The 23,367-nt window shown below is 42.8% G+C and overlaps 1 protein-coding gene across 1 annotated transcript in view; it reads left to right on the forward strand.

Annotated features, from left to right (window-relative positions):
• The window catches only part of lrrc24 (leucine rich repeat containing 24), a 273,036-nt gene that overhangs the window by 154,602 nt on the left and 95,067 nt on the right, over positions 1-23,367 (forward strand). The gene's annotated exons all lie outside the window — the stretch shown is intronic.

The following is a 23,367-nucleotide window of genomic DNA, read 5'->3' on the forward strand; positions in this document are numbered from 1 at the left end:
TACCCCACACAGTGAGAGACTGGGGTTATTTACATTTATACCCCACACAGTGAGAGACTGGGGTTATTTACAGTTATACCTCACAAAGTGAGAGACTGAGGTTATTTACAGTTATACCCCACACAGTGAGAGACTGGGGTTATTTACAGTTATACCCCACACAGTGAGAGACTGGGGTTATTTACAGTCATACCCCACACAGTGAGAGACAGGGCTTATTTACAGTTATACCTCACACAGTGAGAGACTGGGGTTATTTACAGTTATACCCCACACAGTCAGAGACTGGGGGTTATTTACAGTTATACCCCACACAGTGAGAACTAGGGTTATTTACAGTTATATCCCATACAGTGAGAGACTGGGGTCATTTACATTTATACCCCACACAGTGAGGGACTGGGGTTATTTACAGTTATACCCCACACAGTGAGAGACTGGGATTATTTACAGTTATAACCCACACAATGAGAGACTAGGGTTATTCACAGTTATACTCCATACAGTGAGAGACTGGGGTTATTTACAGTTATATCCCACACAGTGAGAGACTGGGGTTATTTACAGGTATCCCTCACACAGTGAGAGATTGGGGTTATTTACATTTATACCCCACCCAGTGAGAGACTGGGGTTATTTACAGTTATACCCCACACAGTGTGAGACTGTGGTTATTTACAGTTATACCCCACACAGTGAGAGACTGGGGTTATTTACAGTTATACTCCACACAGGGGGTGATTGGGGGTTATTAACAGTTATACCCCACACAGTGAGAGGCTGGTGTTATTTACAGTTATACACCGCACAGTGAGAGACTGGGTTTATTTACAGTCATACCCCACAGTGAGAGACTGGGGGTTATTTACAGTTATAACCCACACAGTGTGAGACTGTGGTTATTTACAGTTATATCCCACACAGTGTAAGAGACTGGAGTTAATTACAGTTCTATCCCACAAAGTGAGAGACTGGGGTTATTTACAGTTATAACTCACACAGTGAGAGACTTGTGTTATTTACAGTTTTTCCCCACACAGTGTGAGAGACTGGGGTTATTTACAGTTATACCCCACACAGTGAGAGACTGGGGTTATTTACAGTTATACCCCACACAGTGAGAGACTGGGGTTATTTACAGTTATACCCCACACAGTGTGAGACTGTGGTTATTTACAGTTATATACCACACAGTGAGAGACTGGAGTTAATTACAGTTCTATCCCACAAAGTGAGAGACTGGGGTTATTTACAGTTATACCCCACACAGTCAGAGACTGGGGTTATTTACAGTTATACCTCACACAGTGAGAGACTGGGGTTATTTACAGTTATACCTCACTCAGTGAGAGACTGGGGTTATTTACAGTTATACCTCACACAGTGAGAACTGGGGTTATTTACAGTTATACCTCACACAGTGAGAACTGGGGTTATTTACAGTTATACCCCAAATAATGTGAGAGACTGGGGTTATTTACAGTTATACCCCACACAGTGAGAGACTGGGGTTATTTACAGTTATACCCCACATAGTGTGAGAGACTGGTGTTATTTACAGTTATACCCCACACAGTGAGAGACTGGGGTTATTTACAGTTATACCCCACACAGTGGTGACTGGGGTTATTTACAGTTAAACCCCACACAGTGAGAGACTGGGGTTATTTACAGTTATACCTCACACAGTGAGAGACTTTGGTTATTTCCAGTTATATCCCACACAGTGAGAGACAGGGGTTAGTTACAGTTATACCCCACATCGTGTGAGAGACTGGGGTTATTTACAGTTATACCTCACACAGTGAGAGACTGGGGTTATTTACAGGTATACCCCACACAGTGAGCAACTGGGGTTACTTACAGTTATACCTCACATAGTGAGAGACTGGGGTTATTTACAGTTATACCCCACACAGTGAGAGACTGGGGTTATTTACAGTTATATCCCACACAGTGAGAGACTGGGGTTATTTACAGTTACACCTCACACAGTGAGAGATTGGGGTTATTTACAGTTATACCCCACACAGTGAGAGACTGGGGTTATTTACAGTTATACCCCACACAGTGTGAGACTGTGGTTATTTACAGTTATATCCCACACAGTGTAAGAGACTGGAGTTAATTACAGTTCTATCCCACAAAGTGAGAGACTGGGGTTATTTACAGTTATACCCCACATAGTGTGAGAGACTGGGGTTATTTACAGTTATATCCCACACAGTGAGAGACTGGGGTTATTTACAGGTATCCCTCACACAGTGAGAGATTGGGGTTATTTACATTTATACCCCACCCAGTGAGAGACTGGTGTTATTTACAGTTATACCCCACACAGTGTGAGACTGTGGTTATTTACAGTTATACCCCACACAGTGAGAGACTGGGGTTATTTACAGTTATACTCCACACAGGGGGTGATTGGGGGTTATTAACAGTTATACCCCACACAGTGAGAGGCTGGTGTTATTTACAGTTATACACCGCACAGTGAGAGACTGGGTTTATTTACAGTCATACCCCACAGTGAGAGACTGGGGGTTATTTACAGTTATAACCAACACGGTGAGAGACTGGGGTTATTTACAGTTAAAACCCACACAGTGTCGGACTGTGGTTATTTACAGTTATACACCACACAGTGAGAGACTGGAGTTATTTACATTCATACCCCACAGTGAGAGACTGGGGGTTATTTACAGTTATACCCCACACAGTGTGAGACTGTGGTTATTTACAGTTATATCCCACACAGTGTAAGAGACTGGAGTTAATTACAGTTCTATCCCACAAAGTGAGAGACTGGGGTTATTTACAGTTATAACTCACACAGTGAGAGACTTGTGTTATTTACAGTTTTTCCCCACACAGTGTGAGAGACTGGGGTTATTTACAGTTATACCCCACACAGTGAGAGACTGGGGTTATTTACAGTTATACCTCACACAGTGAGAGACTGGGGTTATTTACAGTTATACCTCACACAGTGAGAGTCTGGGGTTATTTACAGTTATACCTCACACAGTGAGAGACTGGGGTAATTTACAATTATACCGCACACAGTGTGAGAGACTGGGGTTATTTACAGTTATATCCCACACAGTGAGACTGGGGTTATTTACAGTTATACCCCACACAGTGAGAGACTGGGGTTATTTACAGTTATACCCCACACAGTGAGAGACTGAGGTTATTTACAGTTATACCCCACACAGTGAGAGACTGGGGTTATTTACAGTTCTACCCCACACAGTGAGAGACTGGGGTTATTTACAGTTATACCCCACACAGTGAGAGACTGGGGTTATTTACAGTTATACCACACATAGTGATAGACTGGGGTTATTTACAGTAATACCCCACACAGTGAGAGACTGGGGTTATTTACAGTTCTACCCCACACAGTGAGAGACTGGGGTTATTTACAGTTATACCCCACACAGTGAGAGACTGGGGTTATTTACAGTTATACCACACATAGTGATAGACTGGGGTTATTTACAGTTATACCCCACAGTGAGAGACTGGGGTTATTTACAGTTATACCTCACATAGTGATAGAATGGGGTGATTTACAGTTATACCCCACATAGTGTGAGAGACTGGGGTTATTTACAGTTATACCCCACATAGTGTGAGAGACTGGGGTTATTTACAGTTATACCTCACACAGTGAGAGACTTTGGTTATTTCCAGTTATATCCCACACAGTGAGAGACTGGGGTTATTTACAGTTATACCCCACATAGTGTGAGAGACTGGGGTTATTTAATGTTATACCCCACAGAGTGAGAGACTGGGGTTATTTACAGTTATACCTCACACAGTGAGAGACTGGGGTTATTTAATGTTATCCCCCTCACAGTGAGAGACTGGGGTTATTTACAGTTATACCCCACACAGTGAGCGACTGGGGCTATTTACAGTTATACCTCACATAGTGAGAGACTGGGGTTATTTGCAGTTATACCCCACACAGTGAGAGACTGGGGTTATTTACAGTTATACCCCTCACAGTGAGAGACTGGGGTTATTTACAGTTATACCTCACATAGTGAGAGACTGGGGTAATTTACAGTTATACCCCACACAGTGAGAGACTGGGGTTATTTACAGTTATACCCCACACAGAGAGAGACTGGGGTTATTTATAGTTATACCCCACACAGTGAGAGACTGGTGTTATTTACAGTTATACCCCACATAGTGAGAGACTGGGGTTATTTACAGTTATACCCCACACAGTGAGAGACTGGGGTTATTTACAGTTATACCTCAGATAGTGTGAGAGACTGGGGTTATTTACAGTTATACCTCACACAGTGAGATACAGTGGTTATTTACAGTTATACCTCACATAGTGATAGAATGGGGTTATTTACAGTTATACCCCACATCGTGTGAGAGACTGGGGTTATTTACAGTTATACCCCACATAGTGTGAGAGACTGGGGTTATTTACAGTTATACCTCACACAGTGAGAGACTTTGGTTATTTCCAGTTATATCCCACACAGTGAGAGACTGGGGTTAGTTACAGTTATACCCCACATAGTGTGAGAGACTGGGGTTATTTACAGTTATACCTCACATAGTGAGAGACTGGGGTTATTTACAGTTATACCCCACACAGTGAGAGACTGGGGTTATTTACAGTTATACCCCACACAGTGAGAGACTGGGGTTATTTACAGTGATACCCCACACAGTGAGAGACTGGGGTTATTTACAGTTATACCTCACACAGTGAGAGACTGGGGTTATTTACAGTTATACCTCACTCAGTGAGAGACTGGGGTTATTTACAGTTATACCTCACACAGTGAGAACTGGGGTTATTTACAGTTATACCTCACACAGTGAGAACTGGAGTTATTTACAGTTATACCCCACATAGTGTGAGAGACTGGGGATATTTACAGTTATACCCCAAACAGTGAGAGACTGGGGTTATTTACAGTTATACCCCACATAGTGTGAGAGACTGGTGTTATTTACAGTTATACCCCACACAGTGAGAGACTGGGGTTATTTACAGTTATACCCCACACAGTGGTGACTGGGGTTATTTACAGTTATACCCCACACAGTGAGAGACTGGGGTTATTTACAGTTATACCTCACACAGTGAGAGACTTTGGTTATTTCCAGTTATATCCCACACAGTGAGAGACTGGGGTTAGTTACAGTTATACCCCACATCGTGTGAGAGACTGGGGTTATTTAATGTTATACCCCACACAGTGAGAGACTGGGGTTATTTACAGGTATACCCCACACAGTGAGCAACTGGGGTTACTTACAGTTATATCTCACATAGTGAGAGACTGGGGTTATTTACAGTTATACCCCACACAGTGAGAGACTGGGATTATTTACAGTTATACCCCACACAGTGAGAAACTGGGGTTATTTACAGTTATACCCCACACAGTGAGAGACTGGGGTTATTTACAGTTATACCCCACACAGTGAGAGACTGGGGTTATTTACAGTTATACCCCACACAGTGAGAGACTGGGGTTATTTACATTTATACCCCACACAGTGAGAGACTGGGGTTATTTACAGTTATACCTCACAAAGTGAGAGACTGAGGTTATTTACAGTTATACCCCACACAGTGAGAGACTGGGGTTATTTACAGTTATACCTCACACAGTGAGAGACTGGGGTTATTTACAGTTATACCCCACACAGTGAGAGACTGGGGTTATTTACAGTCATACCCCACACAGTGAGAGACAGGGCTTATTTACAGTTATACCTCACACAGTGAGAGACTGGGGTTATTTACAGTTATACCTCACACAGTGAGAGACTGGGGTAATTTACAGTTATACCTCACACAGTGAGAGACTGGGGTTATTTACAGTTATACCCCACACAGTGAGAGACTGGGGTTATTTACAGTCATACCCCACACAGTGAGAGACAGGGCTTATTTACAGTTATACCTCACACAGTGAGAGACTGGGGTTATTTACAGTTATACCTCACACAGTGAGAGACTGGGGATATTTACAGTTATACCCCACACAGTGAGAGACTGGGGTTATTTACAGTCATACCCCACACAGTGAGAGACAGGGCTTATTTACAGTTATACCTCACACAGTGAGAGACTGGGGTTATTTACAGTTATACCTCACACAGTGAGAGTCTGGGGTTATTTACAGTTATACCTCACACAGTGAGAGACTGGGGTAATTTACAATTATACCGCACACAGTGTGAGAGACTGGGGTTATTTACAGTTATATCCCACACAGTGAGACTGGGGTTATTTACAGTTATACCCCACCCAGTGAGAGACTGGGGTTATTTACAGTTATACCCCACACAGTGAGAGACTGAGGTTATTTACAGTTATACCCCACACAGTGAGAGACTGGGGTTATTTACAGTTCTACCCCACACAGTGAGAGACTGGGGTTATTTACAGTTATACCCCACACAGTGAGAGACTGGGGTTATTTACAGTTATACCTCACATAGTGATAGACTGGGGTTATTTACAGTTATACCCCACAGTGAGAGACTGGGGTTATTTACAGTTATACCTCACATAGTGATAGAATGGGGTTATTTACAGTTATACCCCACATAGTGTGAGAGACTGGGGTTATTTACAGTTATACCCCACATAGTGTGAGAGACTGGGGTTATTTACAGTTATACCTCACACAGTGAGAGACTTTGGTTATTTCCAGTTATATCCCACACAGTGAGAGACTGGGGTTATTTACAGTTATACCCCACATAGTGTGAGAGACTGGGGTTATTTAATGTTATACCCCACAGAGTGAGAGACTGGGGTTATTTACAGTTATACCTCACACAGTGAGAGACTGGGGTTATTTAATGTTATCCCCCTCACAGTGAGAGACTGGGGTTATTTACAGTTATACCCCACACAGTGAGCGACTGGGGTTATTTACAGTTATACCTCACATAGTGAGAGACTGGGGTTATTTACAGTTATACCCCACACAGTGAGAGACTGGGGTTATTTACAGTTATACCCCTCACAGTGAGAGACTGGGGTTATTTACAGTTATACCTCACATAGTGAGAGACTGGGGTTATTTACAGTTGTACCCCACACAGTGAGAGACTGGGGTTATTTACAGTTATACCCCACACAGAGAGAGACTGGGGTTATTTATAGTTATACCCCACACAGTGAGAGACTGGTGTTATTTACAGTTATACCCCACATAGTGAGAGACTGGGGTTATTTACAGTTATACCCCACACAGTGAGAGACTGGGGTTATTTACAGTTATACCTCAGATAGTGAGAGACTGGGGTTATTTACAGTTATACCCCACACAGCGAGAGACTGGGGTTATTTACAGTTATACCCCACACAGTGAGAGACTGGGGTTATTTACAGTTACACCCCACACAGTGAGAAATTGGGGTTATTTACAGTTATACCTCACACAGTGAGAGACTGGGGTTATTTATACTTTTTCCCCACACAGTGAGAGACTGGGGTTATTTACAGTTGTACACCACACAGTGAGAGACTGGGTTTATTTACAGTCATACCCCACAGTGAGAGACTGGGGTTATTTACAGTTATACCTCACACAGTTAGAGACTGGGGTTATTTACAGTTATACCCCACACAGTGAGAGACTGGGGTTATTTACAGTTATACCCCACACAGTGAGAGACTGGGGTTATTTACAGTTATCATCCATACAGTGAGAGACTGGGGTTATTTACAGTTATATCCCACACAGTGAGAGACTGGGGTTATTTACAGTTATACCCCACACAGTGAGAGACTGGGGTTATTTACAGTTATCATCCATACAGTGAGAGACTGGGGTTATTTACAGTTATATCCCACACAGTGAGAGACTGGGGTTATTTACAGTTACACCTCACACAGTGAGAGATTGGGGTTATTTACAGTTATACCCCACACAGTGAGAGACTGGGGTTATTTACAGTTATACCCCACACAGTGTGAGACTGTGGTTATTTACAGTTATATCCCACACAGTGTAAGAGACTGGAGTTAATTACAGTTCTATCCCACAAAGTGAGAGACTGGGGTTATTTACAGTTATACCCCACATAGTGAGAGACTGGACTTATTTACAGTTATAACTCACACAGTGAGAGACTTGTGTTATTTACAGTTTTTCCCCACACAGTGTGAGAGACTGGGGTTATTTACAGTTATACCCCACACACTGAGAGACTGGGGTTATTTACAGTTATAACCCACACAGTGAGAGACGGGTTATTTATGGTTATATCCCACACAGTGCGAGACTGGGGGTTATTTACAGTTATACCCCACACAGTGAGAGACTGGGGTTATTTACAATTATACACCACACAGTGAGAGACTGGGGTTATTTACAGTTATATACCACACAGTGAGAGACTGGGGTTATTTCCAGTTAAACCCCACACAGTGAGAGACTGGGATTATTTACAGTTATACCCTACACAGTGAGAGACTGGGGTTATTTACAGTTATACCCCACACAGTCAGAGACTGGGGGTTATTTACAGTTATACCCCACACAGTGAGAACTGGGGTTATTTACAGTTATATCCCACACAGTGAGAGACTGGGGTCATTTACAGTTATACCCCACACAGTGAGGGACTGGGGTTATTTACAGTTATACCCCACACAGTGAGAGACTGGGATTATTTACAGTTATAACCCACACAATGAGAGACTAGGGTTATTCACAGTTATACTCCATACAGTGAGAGACTGGGGTTATTTACAGTTATATCCCACACAGTGAGAGACTGGGGTTATTTACAGGTATCCCTCACACAGTGAGAGATTGGGGTTATTTACATTTATACCCCACCCAGTGAGAGACTGGGGTTATTTACAGTTATACCCCACACAGTGTGAGACTGTGGTTATTTACAGTTATACCCCACACAGTGAGAGACTGGGGTTATTTACAGTTATACTCCACACAGGTGGTGATTGGGGGTTATTAACAGTTATACCACACACAGTGAGAGGCTGGTGTTATTTACAGTTATACACCGCACAGTGAGAGACTGGGTTTATTTACAGTCATACCCCACAGTGAGAGACTGGGGGTTATTTACAGTTATAACCAACACGGTGAGAGACTGGGGTTATTTACAGTTAAAACCCACACAGTGTCGGACTGTGGTTATTTACAGTTATACACCACACAGTGAGAGACTGGAGTTATTTTCAGTTATACCCCACACAGTGAGAGACTGGGGTTATTTACATTCATACCCCACAGTGAGAGACTGGGGGTTATTTACAGTTATACCCCACACAGTGTGAGACTGTGGTTATTTACAGTTATATCCCACACAGTGTAAGAGACTGGAGTTAATTACAGTTCTATCCCACAAAGTGAGAGACTGGGGTTATTTACAGTTATAACTCACACAGTGAGAGACTTGTGTTATTTACAGTTTTTCCCCACACAGTGTGAGAGACTGGGGTTATTTACAGTTATACCCCACACAGTGAGAGACTGGGGTTATTTACAGTTATACCCCACACAGTGAGAGACTGGGGTTATTTACAGTTATACCCCACACAGTGTGAGACTGTGGTTATTTACAGTTATATACCACACAGTGAGAGACTGGAGTTAATTACAGTTCTATCCCACAAAGTGAGAGACTGGGGTTATTTACAGTTATACCCCACACAGTCAGAGACTGGGGTTATTTACAGTTATACCTCACACAGTGAGAGACTGGGGTTATTTACAGTTATACCTCACTCAGTGAGAGACTGGGGTTATTTACAGTTATACCTCACACAGTGAGAACTGGGGTTATTTACAGTTATACCTCACACAGTGAGAACTGGGGTTATTTACAGTTATACCCCACATAGTGTGAGAGACTGGGGTTATTTACAGTTATACCCCACACAGTGAGAGACTGGGGTTATTTACAGTTATACCCCACATAGTGTGAGAGACTGGTGTTATTTACAGTTATACCCCACACAGTGAGAGACTGGGGTTATTTACAGTTATACCCCACACAGTGGTGACTGGGGTTATTTACAGTTAAACCCCACACAGTGAGAGACTGGGGTTATTTACAGTTATACCTCACACAGTGAGAGACTTTGGTTATTTCCAGTTATATCCCACACAGTGAGAGACAGGGGTTAGTTACAGTTATACCCCACATCGTGTGAGAGACTGGGGTTATTTACAGTTATACCTCACACAGTGAGAGACTGGGGTTATTTACAGGTATACCCCACACAGTGAGCAACTGGGGTTACTTACAGTTATACCTCACATAGTGAGAGACTGGGGTTATTTACAGTTATACCCCACACAGTGAGAGACTGGGGTTATTTACAGTTATATCCCACACAGTGAGAGACTGGGGTTATTTACAGTTACACCTCACACAGTGAGAGATTGGGGTTATTTACAGTTATACCCCACACAGTGAGAGACTGGGGTTATTTACAGTTATACCCCACACAGTGTGAGACTGTGGTTATTTACAGTTATATCCCACACAGTGTAAGAGACTGGAGTTAATTACAGTTCTATCCCACAAAGTGAGAGACTGGGGTTATTTACAGTTATACCCCACATAGTGTGAGAGACTGGTGTTATTTACAGTTATACCTCACACAGTGAGAACTGGGGTTATTTACAGTTATACCTCACACAGTGAGAACTGGGGTTATTTACAGTTATACCCCACATAGTGTGAGAGACTGGGGTTATTTACAGTTATACCCCACACAGTGAGAGACTGGGGTTATTTACAGTTATAACCCACACAGTGAGAGACGGGTTATTTATGGTTATATCCCACACAGTGCGAGACTGGGGGTTATTTACAGTTATACCCCACACAGTGAGAGACTGGGGTTATTTACAATTGTACACCACACAGTGAGAGACTGGGGTTATTTACAGTTATATACCACACAGTGAGAGACTGGGGTTATTTCCAGTTAAACCCCACACAGTGAGAGACTGGGATTATTTACAGTTATACCCCACACAGTGAGAGACTGGGGTTATTTACAGTTATACCCCACACAGTCAGAGACTGGGGGTTATTTACAGTTATACCCCACACAGTGAGAACTAGGGTTATTGACAGTTATATCCCATACAGTGAGAGACTGGGGTCATTTACATTTATACCCCACACAGTGAGGGACTGGGGTTATTTACAGTTATACCCCACACAGTGAGAGACTGGGATTATTTACAGTTATAACCCACACAATGAGAGACTAGAGTTATTCACAGTTATACTCCATACAGTGAGAGACTGGGGTTATTTACAGTTATATCCCACACAGTGAGAGACTGGGGTTATTTACAGGTATCCCTCACACAGTGAGAGATTGGGGTTATTTACATTTATACCCCACCCAGTGAGAGACTGGGGTTATTTACAGTTATACCCCACACAGTGTGAGACTGTGGTTATTTACAGTTATACCCCACACAGTGAGAGACTGGGGTTATTTACAGTTATACTCCACACAGGGGGTGATTGGGGGTTATTAACAGTTATACCCCACACAGTGAGAGGCTGGTGTTATTTACAGTTATACACCGCACAGTGAGAGACTGGGTTTATTTACAGTCATACCCCACAGTGAGAGACTGGGGGTTATTTACAGTTATAACCAACACGGTGAGAGACTGGGGTTATTTACAGTTAAAACCCACACAGTGTCGGACTGTGGTTATTTACAGTTATACACCACACAGTGAGAGACTGGAGTTATTTTCAGTTATACCCCACACAGTGAGAGACTGGGGTTATTTACATTCATACCCCACAGTGAGAGACTGGGGGTTATTTACAGTTATACCCCACACAGTGTGAGACTGTGGTTATTTACAGTTATATCCCACACAGTGTAAGAGACTGGAGTTAATTACAGTTCTATCCCACAAAGTGAGAGACTGGGGTTATTTACACTTATAACTCACACAGTGAGAGACTTGTGTTATTTACAGTTTTTCCCCACACAGTGTGAGAGACTGGGGTAATTTACAGTTATACCCCACACAGTGAGAGACTGGGGTTATTTACAGTTATACCCCACACAGTGAGAGACTGGGGTTATTTACAGTTATACCCCACACAGTGTGAGACTGTGGTTATTTACAGTTATATACCACACAGTGAGAGACTGGGGTTATTTACAGTTATACCCCACACAGTCAGAGACTGGGGTTATTTACAGTTATACCCCACACAGTCAGAGACTGGGGGTTATTTACAGTTATACCCCACACAGTGAGAACTGGGGTTATTTACAGTTATATCCCACACAGTGAGAGACTGGGGTCATTTACAGTTATACCCCACACAGTGAGGGACTGGCGTTATTTACAGTTATACCCCACACAGTGAGAGACTGGGATTATTTACAGTTATAACCCACACAATGAGAGACTAGGGTTATTCACAGTTATACTCCATACAGTGAGAGACTGGGGTTATTTACAGTTATATCCCACACAGTGAGAGACTGGGGTTATTTACAGGTATCACTCACACAGTGAGAGATTGGGGTTATTTACATTTATACCCCACCCAGTGAGAGACTGGGGTTATTTACAGTTATACCCCACACAGTGTGAGACTGTGGTTATTTACAGTTATACCCCACACAGTGAGAGACTGGGGTTATTTACAGTTATACTCCACACAGGTGGTGATTGGGGGTTATTAACAGTTATACCCCACACAGTGAGAGGCTGGTGTTATTTACAGTTATACACCGCACAGTGAGAGACTGGGTTTATTTACAGTCATACCCCACAGTGAGAGACTGGGGGTTATTTACAGTTATAACCAACACGGTGAGAGACTGGGGTTATTTACAGTTAAAACCCACACAGTGTCGGACTGTGGTTATTTACAGTTATACACCACACAGTGAGAGACTGGAGTTATTTTCAGTTATACCCCACACAGTGAGAGACTGGGGTTATTTACATTCATACCCCACAGTGAGAGACTGGGGGTTATTTACAGTTATACCCCACACAGTGTGAGACTGTGGTTATTTACAGTTATATCCCACACAGTGTAAGAGACTGGAGTTAATTACAGTTCTATCCCACAAAGTGAGAGACTGGGGTTATTTACAGTTATAACTCACACAGTGAGAGACTTGTGTTATTTACAGTTTTTCCCCACACAGTGTGAGAGACTGGGGTTATTTACAGTTATACCCCACACAGTGAGAGACTGGGGTTATTTACAGTTATACCCCACACAGTGAGAGACTGGGGTTATTTACAGTTATACCCCACACAGTGTGAGACTGTGGTTATTTACAGTTATATACCACACAGTGAGAGACTGGAGTTAATTACAGTTCTATCCCACAAAGTGAGAGACTGGGGTTATTTACAGTTATACCCCACACAGTCAGAGACTGGGGTTATTTACAGTTATACCTCACACAGTGAGAGACTGGGGTTATTTACAGTTATACCTCACTCAGTGAGAGACTGGGGTTATTTACAGTTATACCTCACACAGTGAGAACTGGGGTTATTTACAGTTATACCTCACACAGTGAGAACTGGGGTTATTTACAGTTATACCCCACATAGTGTGAGAGACTGGGGTTATTTACAGTTATACCCCACACAGTGAGAGACTGGGGTTATTTACAGTTATACCCCACATAGTGTGAGAGACTGGTGTTATTTACAGTTATACCCCACACAGTGAGAGACTGGGGTTATTTACAGTTATACCCCACACAGTGGTGACTGGGGTTATTTACAGTTAAACCCCACACAGTGAGAGACTGGGGTTATTTACAGTTATACCTCACACAGTGAGAGACTTTGGTTATTTCCAGTTATATCCCACACAGTGAGAGACAGGGGTTAGTTACAGTTATACCCCACATCGTGTGAGAGACTGGGGTTATTTACAGTTATACCTCACACAGTGAGAGACTGGGGTTATTTACAGGTATACCCCACACAGTGAGCAACTGGGGTTACTTACAGTTATACCTCACATAGTGAGAGACTGGGGTTATTTACAGTTATACCCCACACAGTGAGAGACTGGGGTTATTTACAGTTATATCCCACACAGTGAGAGACTGGGGTTATTTACAGTTACACCTCACACAGTGAGAGATTGGGGTTATTTACAGTTATACCCCACACAGTGAGAGACTGGGGTTATTTACAGTTATACCCCACACAGTGTGAGACTGTGGTTATTTACAGTTATATCCCACACAGTGTAAGAGACTGGAGTTAATTACAGTTCTATCCCACAAAGTGAGAGACTGGGGTTATTTACAGTTATACCCCACATAGTGTGAGAGACTGGTGTTATTTACAGTTATACCTCACACAGTGAGAACTGGGGTTATTTACAGTTATACCTCACACAGTGAGAACTGGGGTTATTTACAGTTATACCCCACATAGTGTGAGAGACTGGGGTTATTTACAGTTATACCCCACACAGTGAGAGACTGGGGTTATTTACAGTTATAACCCACACAGTGAGAGACGGGTTATTTATGGTTATATCCCACACAGTGCGAGACTGGGGGTTATTTACAGTTATACCCCACACAGTGAGAGACTGGGGTTATTTACAATTGTACACCACACAGTGAGAGACTGGGGTTATTTACAGTTATATACCACACAGTGAGAGACTGGGGTTATTTCCAGTTAAACCCCACACAGTGAGAGACTGGGATTATTTACAGTTATACCCCACACAGTGAGAGACTGGGGTTATTTACAGTTATACCCCACACAGTCAGAGACTGGGGGTTATTTACAGTTATACCCCACACAGTGAGAACTAGGGTTATTGACAGTTATATCCCATACAGTGAGAGACTGGGGTCATTTACATTTATACCCCACACAGTGAGGGACTGGGGTTATTTACAGTTATACCCCACACAGTGAGAGACTGGGATTATTTACAGTTATAACCCACACAATGAGAGACTAGAGTTATTCACAGTTATACTCCATACAGTGAGAGACTGGGGTTATTTACAGTTATATCCCACACAGTGAGAGACTGGGGTTATTTACAGGTATCCCTCACACAGTGAGAGATTGGGGTTATTTACATTTATACCCCACCCAGTGAGAGACTGGGGTTATTTACAGTTATACCCCACACAGTGTGAGACTGTGGTTATTTACAGTTATACCCCACACAGTGAGAGACTGGGGTTATTTACAGTTATACTCCACACAGGGGGTGATTGGGGGTTATTAACAGTTATACCCCACACAGTGAGAGGCTGGTGTTATTTACAGTTATACACCGCACAGTGAGAGACTGGGTTTATTTACAGTCATACCCCACAGTGAGAGACTGGGGGTTATTTACAGTTATAACCAACACGGTGAGAGACTGGGGTTATTTACAGTTAAAACCCACACAGTGTCGGACTGTGGTTATTTACAGTTATACACCACACAGTGAGAGACTGGAGTTATTTTCAGTTATACCCCACACAGTGAGAGACTGGGGTTATTTACATTCATACCCCACAGTGAGAGACTGGGGGTTATTTACAGTTATACCCCACACAGTGTGAGACTGTGGTTATTTACAGTTATATCCCACACAGTGTAAGAGACTGGAGTTAATTACAGTTCTATCCCACAAAGTGAGAGACTGGGGTTATTTACACTTATAACTCACACAGTGAGAGACTTGTGTTATTTACAGTTTTTCCCCACACAGTGTGAGAGACTGGGGTAATTTACAGTTATACCCCACACAGTGAGAGACTGGGGTTATTTACAGTTATACCCCACACAGTGAGAGACTGGGGTTATTTACAGTTATACCCCACACAGTGTGAGACTGTGGTTATTTACAGTTATATACCACACAGTGAGAGACTGGGGTTATTTACAGTTATACCCCACACAGTCAGAGACTGGGGTTATTTACAGTTATACCCCACACAGTCAGAGACTGGGGGTTATTTACAGTTATACCCCACACAGTGAGAACTGGGGTTATTTACAGTTATATCCCACACAGTGAGAGACTGGGGTCATTTACAGTTATACCCCACACAGTGAGGGACTGGGGTTATTTACAGTTATACCCCACACAGTGAGAGACTGGGATTATTTACAGTTATAACCCACACAATGAGAGACTAGGGTTATTCACAGTTATACTCCATACAGTGAGAGACTGGGGTTATTTACAGTTATATCCCACACAGTGAGAGACTGGGGTTATTTACAGGTATCACTCACACAGTGAGAGATTGGGGTTATTTACATTTATACCCCACCCAGTGAGAGACTGGGGTTATTTACAGTTATACCCCACACAGTGTGAGACTGTGGTTATTTACAGTTATACCCCACACAGTGAGAGACTGGGGTTATTTACAGTTATACTCCACACAGGTGGTGATTGGGGGTTATTAACAGTTATACCCCACACAGTGAGAGGCTGGTGTTATTTACAGTTATACACCGCACAGTGAGAGACTGGGTTTATTTACAGTCATACCCCACAGTGAGAGACTGGGGGTTATTTACAGTTATAACCAACACGGTGAGAGACTGGGGTTATTTACAGTTAAAACCCACACAGTGTCGGACTGTGGTTATTTACAGTTATACACCACACAGTGAGAGACTGGGGTTATTTTCAGTTATACCCCACACAGTGAGAGACTGGGGTTATTTACATTCATACCCCACAGTGAGAGACTGGGGGTTATTTACAGTTATACCCCACACAGTGTGAGACTGTGGTTATTTACAGTTATATCCCACACAGTGTAAGAGACTGGAGTTAATTACAGTTCTATCCCACAAAGTGAGAGACTGGGGTTATTTACAGTTATAACTCACACAGTGAGAGACTTGTGTTATTTACAGTTTTTCCCCACACAGTGTGAGAGACTGGGGTTATTTACAGTTATACCCCACACAGTGAGAGACTGGGGTTATTTACAGTTATACCCCACACAGTGAGAGACTGGGGTTATTTACAGTTATACCCCACACAGTGTGAGACTGTGGTTATTTACAGTTATATACCACACAGTGAGAGACTGGAGTTAATTACAGTTCTATCCCACAAAGTGAGAGACTGGGGTTATTTACAGTTATACCCCACACAGTCAGAGACTGGGGTTATTTACAGTTATACCTCACACAGTGAGAGACTGGGGTTATTTACAGTTATACCTCACTCAGTGAGAGACTGGGGTTATTTACAGTTATACCTCACACAGTGAGAACTGGGGTTATTTACAGTTATACCTCACACAGTGAGAACTGGGGTTATTTACAGTTATACCCCAAATAGTGTGAGAGACTGGGGTTATTTACAGTTATACCCCACACAGTGAGAGACTGGGGTTATTTACAGTTATACCCCACATAGTGTGAGAGACTGGTGTTATTTACAGTTATACCCCACACAGTGAGAGACTGGGGTTATTTACAGTTATACCCCACACAGTGGTGACTGGGGTTATTTACAGTTAAACCCCACACAGTGAGAGACTGGGGTTATTTACAGTTATACCTCACACAGTGAGAGACTTTGGTTATTTCCAGTTATATCCCACACAGTGAGAGACAGGGGTTAGTTACAGTTATACCCCACATCGTGTGAGAGACTGGGGTTATTTACAGTTATACCTCACACAGTGAGAGACTGGGGTTATTTACAGGTATACCCCACACAGTGAGCAACTGGGGTTACTTACAGTTATACCTCACATAGTGAGAGACTGGGGTTATTTACAGTTATACCCCACACAGTGAGGGACTGGGGTTATTTACAGTTATACCCCACACAGTGAGAGACTGGGATTATTTACAGTTATAACCCACACAATGAGAGACTAGGGTTATTCACAGTTATACTCCATACAGTGAGAGACTGGGGTTATTTACAGTTATATCCCACACAGTGAGAGACTGGGGTTATTTACAGGTATCACTCACACAGTGAGAGATTGGGGTTATTTACATTTATACCCCACCCAGTGAGAGACTGGGGTTATTTACAGTTATACCCCACACAGTGTGAGACTGTGGTTATTTACAGTTATACCCCACACAGTGAGAGACTGGGGTTATTTACAGTTATACTCCACACAGGTGGTGATTGGGGGTTATTAACAGTTATACCCCACACAGTGAGAGGCTGGTGTTATTTACAGTTATACACCGCACAGTGAGAGACTGGGTTTATTTACAGTCATACCCCACAGTGAGAGACTGGGGGTTATTTACAGTTATAACCAACACGGTGAGAGACTGGGGTTATTTACAGTTAAAACCCACACAGTGTCGGACTGTGGTTATTTACAGTTATACACCACACAGTGAGAGACTGGGGTTATTTTCAGTTATACCCCACACAGTGAGAGACTGGGGTTATTTACATTCATACCCCACAGTGAGAGACTGGGGGTTATTTACAGTTATACCCCACACAGTGTGAGACTGTGGTTATTTACAGTTATATCCCACACAGTGTAAGAGACTGGAGTTAATTACAGTTCTATCCCACAAAGTGAGAGACTGGGGTTATTTACAGTTATAACTCACACAGTGAGAGACTTGTGTTATTTACAGTTTTTCCCCACACAGTGTGAGAGACTGGGGTTATTTACAGTTATACCCCACACAGTGAGAGACTGGGGTTATTTACAGTTATACCCCACACAGTGAGAGACTGGGGTTATTTACAGTTATACCCCACACAGTGTGAGACTGTGGTTATTTACAGTTATATACCACACAGTGAGAGACTGGAGTTAATTACAGTTCTATCCCACAAAGTGAGAGACTGGGGTTATTTACAGTTATACCCCACACAGTCAGAGACTGGGGTTATTTACAGTTATACCTCACACAGTGAGAGACTGGGGTTATTTACAGTTATACCTCACTCAGTGAGAGACTGGGGTTATTTACAGTTATACCTCACACAGTGAGAACTGGGGTTATTTACAGTTATACCTCACACAGTGAGAACTGGGGTTATTTACAGTTATACCCCAAATAGTGTGAGAGACTGGGGTTATTTACAGTTATACCCCACACAGTGAGAGACTGGGGTTATTTACAGTTATACCCCACATAGTGTGAGAGACTGGTGTTATTTACAGTTATACCCCACACAGTGAGAGACTGGGGTTATTTACAGTTATACCCCACACAGTGGTGACTGGGGTTATTTACAGTTAAACCCCACACAGTGAGAGACTGGGGTTATTTACAGTTATACCTCACACAGTGAGAGACTTTGGTTATTTCCAGTTATATCCCACACAGTGAGAGACAGGGGTTAGTTACAGTTATACCCCACATCGTGTGAGAGACTGGGGTTATTTACAGTTATACCTCACACAGTGAGAGACTGGGGTTATTTACAGGTATACCCCACACAGTGAGCAACTGGGGTTACTTACAGTTATACCTCACATAGTGAGAGACTGGGGTTATTTACAGTTATACCCCACACAGTGAGAGACTGGGGTTATTTACAGTTATATCCCACACAGTGAGAGACTGGGGTTATTTACAGTTACACCTCACACAGTGAGAGATTGGGGTTATTTACAGTTATACCCCACACAGTGAGAGACTGGGGTTATTTACAGTTATACCCCACACAGTGTGAGACTGTGGTTATTTACAGTTATATCCCACACAGTGTAAGAGACTGGAGTTAATTACAGTTCTATCCCACAAAGTGAGAGACTGGGGTTATTTACAGTTATACCCCACATAGTGTGAGAGACTGGGGTTATTTACAGTTATACCTCACACAGTGAGAACTGGGGTTATTTACAGTTATACCTCACACAGTGAGAACTGGGGTTATTTACAGTTATACCCCACATAGTGTGAGAGACTGGGGTTATTTACAGTTATACCCCACACAGTGAGAGACTGGGGTTATTTACAGTTATAACCCACACAGTGAGAGACGGGTTATTTATGGTTATATCCCACACAGTGCGAGACTGGGGGTTATTTACAGTTATACCCCACACAGTGAGAGACTGGGGTTATTTACAATTATACACCACACAGTGAGAGACTGGGGTTATTTACAGTTATATACCACACAGTGAGAGACTGGGGTTATTTCCAGTTAAACCCCACACAGTGAGAGACTGGGATTATTTACAGTTATACCCCACACAGTGAGAGACTGGGGTTATTTACAGTTATACCCCACACAGTCAGAGACTGGGGGTTATTTACAGTTATACCCCACACAGTGAGAACTGGGGTTATTTACAGTTATATCCCACACAGTGAGAGACTGGGGTCATTTACAGTTATACCCCACACAGTGAGGGACTGGGGTTATTTACAGTTATACCCCACACAGTGAGAGACTGGGATTATTTACAGTTATAACCCACACAATGAGAGACTAGGGTTATTCACAGTTATACTCCATACAGTGAGAGACTGGGGTTATTTACAGTTATATCCCACACAGTGAGAGACTGGGGTTATTTACAGGTATCCCTCACACAGTGAGAGATTGGGGTTATTTACATTTATACCCCACCCAGTGAGAGACTGGGGTTATTTACAGTTATACCCCACACAGTGTGAGACTGTGGTTATTTACAGTTATACCCCACACAGTGAGAGACTGGGGTTATTTACAGTTATACTCCACACAGGGGGTGATTGGGGGTTATTAACAGTTATACCCCACACAGTGAGAGGCTGGTGTTATTTACAGTTATACACCGCACAGTGAGAGACTGGGTTTATTTACAGTCATACCCCACAGTGAGAGACTGGGGGTTATTTACAGTTATAACCAACACGGTGAGAGACTGGGGTTATTTACAGTTAAAACCCACACAGTGTCGGACTGTGGTTATTTACAGTTATACACCACACAGTGAGAGACTGGAGTTATTTTCAGTTATACCCCACACAGTGAGAGACTGGGGTTATTTACAGTTATACCCCACACAGTCAGAGACTGGGTGTTATTTACAGTTATACCCCACACAGTGAGAACTGGGGTTATTTACAGTTATATCCCACACAGTGAGAGACTGGGGTCATTTACAGTTATACCCCACACAGTGAGGGACTGGGGTTATTTACAGTTATACCCCACACAGTGAGAGACTGGGATTATTTACAGTTATAACCCACACAATGAGAGACTAGGGTTATTCACAGTTATACTCCATACAGTGAGAGACTGGGGTTATTTACAGTTATATCCCACACAGTGAGAGACTGGGGTTATTTACAGGTATCCCTCACACAGTGAGAGATTGGGGTTATTTACATTTATACCCCACCCAGTGAGAGACTGGGGTTATTTACAGTTATACCCCACACAGTGTGAGACTGTGGTTATTTACAGTTATACCCCACACAGTGAGAGACTGGGGTTATTTACAGTTATACTCCACACAGGGGGTGATTGGGGGTTATTAACAGTTATACCCCACACAGTGAGAGGCTGGTGTTATTTACAGTTATACACCGCACAGTGAGAGACTGGGTTTATTTACAGTCATACCCCACAGTGAGAGACTGGGGGTTATTTACAGTTATAACCAACACGGTGAGAGACTGGGGTTATTTACAGTTAAAACCCACACAGTGTCGGACTGTGGTTATTTACAGTTATACACCACACAGTGAGAGACTGGAGTTATTTTCAGTTATACCCCACACAGTGAGAGACTGGGGTTATTTACATTCATACCCCACAGTGAGAGACTGGGGGTTATTTACAGTTATACCCCACACAGTGTGAGACTGTGGTTATTTACAGTTATATCCCACACAGTGTAAGAGACTGGAGTTAATTACAGTTCTATCCCACAAAGTGAGAGACTGGGGTTATTTACAGTTATAACTCACACAGTGAGAGACTTGTGTTATTTACAGTTTTTCCCCACACAGTGTGAGAGACTGGGGTAATTTACAGTTATACCCCACACAGTGAGAGACTGGGGTTATTTACAGTTATACCCCACACAGTGAGAGACTGGGGTTATTTACAGTTATACCCCACACAGTGTGAGACTGTGGTTATTTACAGTTATATACCACACAGTGAGAGACTGGGGTTATTTACAGTTATACCCCACACAGTCAGAGACTTTGGTTATTTCCAGTTATATCCCACACAGTGAGAGACAGGGGTTAGTTACAGTTATACCCCACATCGTGTGAGAGACTGGGGTTATTTACAGTTATACCTCACACAGTGAGAGACTGGGGTTATTTACAGGTATACCCCACACAGTGAGCAACTGGGGTTACTTACAGTTATACCTCACATAGTGAGAGACTGGGGTTATTTACAGTTATACCCCACACAGTGAGAGACTGGGGTTATTTACAGTTATATCCCACACAGTGAGAGACTGGGGTTATTTACAGTTACACCTCACACAGTGAGAGATTGGGGTTATTTACAGTTATACCCCACACAGTGAGAGACTGGGGTTATTTACAGTTATACCCCACACAGTGTGAGACTGTGGTTATTTACAGTTATACCCCACACAGTGAGAGACTGGGGTTATTTACAGTTATAACCCACACAGTGAGAGACGGGTTATTTATGGTTATATCCCACACAGTGCGAGACTGGGGGTTATTTACAGTTATACCCCACACAGTGAGAGACTGGGGTTATTTACAATTATACACCACACAGTGAGAGACTGGGGTTATTTACAGTTATATACCACACAGTGAGAGACTGGGGTTATTTCCAGTTAAACCCCACACAGTGAGAGACTGGGATTATTTACAGTTATACCCCACACAGTGAGAGACTGGGGTTATTTACAGTTATACCCCACACAGTCAGAGACTGGGGGTTATTTACAGTTATACCCCACACAGTGAGAACTGGGGTTATTTACAGTTATATCCCACACAGTGAGAGACTGGGGTCATTTACAGTTATACCCCACACAGTGAGGGACTGGGGTTATTTACAGTTATACCCCACACAGTGAGAGACTGGGATTATTTACAGTTATAACCCACACAATGAGAGACTAGGGTTATTCACAGTTATACTCCATACAGTGAGAGACTGGGGTTATTTACAGTTATATCCCACACAGTGAGAGACTGGGGTTATTTACAGGTATCCCTCACACAGTGAGAGATTGGGGTTATTTACATTTATACCCCACCCAGTGAGAGACTGGGGTTATTTACAGTTATACCCCACACAGTGTGAGACTGTGGTTATTTACAGTTATACCCCACACAGTGAGAGACTGGGGTTATTTACAGTTATACTCCACACAGGGGGTGATTGGGGGTTATTAAC

Source organism: Pristiophorus japonicus, chromosome 5 (genome assembly GCF_044704955.1).
Source record: "Pristiophorus japonicus isolate sPriJap1 chromosome 5, sPriJap1.hap1, whole genome shotgun sequence".
NCBI classification, from domain to species: domain Eukaryota; kingdom Metazoa; phylum Chordata; class Chondrichthyes; family Pristiophoridae; genus Pristiophorus; species Pristiophorus japonicus.